The sequence below is a fragment of the Microcebus murinus genome, chromosome 1 (assembly GCF_040939455.1).
Source record: "Microcebus murinus isolate Inina chromosome 1, M.murinus_Inina_mat1.0, whole genome shotgun sequence".
Lineage (NCBI taxonomy): Eukaryota > Metazoa > Chordata > Mammalia > Primates > Cheirogaleidae > Microcebus > Microcebus murinus.
The window spans coordinates 21492930-21494271 of NC_134104.1; the positions used below are offsets into that span (position 1 = coordinate 21492930).

General features: G+C 31.5%; 1 non-coding gene across 1 annotated transcript; it reads left to right on the plus strand.

Annotated features, from left to right (window-relative positions):
- The first annotated feature begins 518 nt into the window (after window positions 1-518).
- On the plus strand, window positions 519-626 carry LOC142874946 (U6 spliceosomal RNA). The gene has a single exon (XR_012922532.1). It is a non-coding gene; the product is annotated as a U6 spliceosomal RNA (small nuclear RNA).
- The last annotated feature ends 716 nt before the right edge of the window (window positions 627-1342 follow it).

The window sequence follows — 1342 nt, forward strand, 5'->3', positions numbered from 1 at the left end:
ACACCATGGGAATTAGATCTGTAGCCATTTGTCTAATTAATTGTTCTGATCCAGAGTATAGTATAATTTCTTCTATCTATTTGAAAGGTTCCAATGATTACACAGTCCCATTAGGTTCCTAGATTAAGCCACTAAGGAACTAGGAAAAATGGGAATATCTTCCTCAATATTTGCATTTCAATGAAGAATGGATGGGCCTTGCAGAGAACTCTAGATAGTATCTGAGACATGAGGGCCATTAATAATCATTACGATTATTTTATATATTAACATTATATATGTATATCAAATGCCTAGAATAAGGACACACTTTCAGGAAAACAAGCACATCATCCTCTTTCTACTTTATCAGCAAATTATTATTTTCTTCTATCTGATCCATGACATATCCAGCTCTTCATGTATGAAGAGTTTCCATTAGTTCTCATCTTGTCTCCCTATAGGCAAGAAAATTTACCTTAGGGGGCCCTACCACTTATGATTTACAGTGAGGCATACTTAATAAGAAATCTGTTTCTGTGCTTGCTTCAGCAGCACATATACTAAAAAATGGAATGATACAGAGAAGATTAGCATGGCCCCTAGGCAAGGATGATATGCAAATTCGTGAAGCATTCCATATTAAAAAATATAAATAAATTTAAAAAGAAATCTGTTTCTGATTGAGAACACTTCAGGTATGCATCCAATATAAAAGATAGATATGAAAGCCTCAACTGACATAATAGACAAACTGATCAGAATTCAATTGAAAATCACAAATCATACAAAAAAACCAAGAAAATCATGACTTGATTGAGAAATGATAATCAACTGATGCTAACACTGAAATGAATCAAATGTCAGAATTATCTAAGGAGGATTTTAAAGCAGCTAACTAAAAATACTTCAATGATCAATAACACATTCTCTTAAAACAAAGTTTAAAAAAGGAAATAGCCAACAAAAAATACAAGATAAAAAGATATAAATGGATATTTTAGAATTAAAACATAAAATAAAAACTCACTGGGTGGACTTAATAGTACAATGAATATGATAGAAAATAAAAGAAGTAAACTTAAAGATACAACAATAGAATTCAACAGTATGAACAAGGAAAAAAGTACCCCAAAAATCTTGAGCGGATCTACATAGACCTGTGGAATAATAATAAAACATCTCACATGTATATCTTCAGAGACACAAAAGAGGAGGAGAAAGAGAGTAGAGCTAAAAGAGTATTTGAAGAAAGAGTGTCTAAAAACTTTCCAAAAGTGGCAAAATATACAAACCCACAGATTCAAAAACCAGAGTGGACCCTAAATCCAAAGAAATTCAGAACAGAGATATCATAATTAAA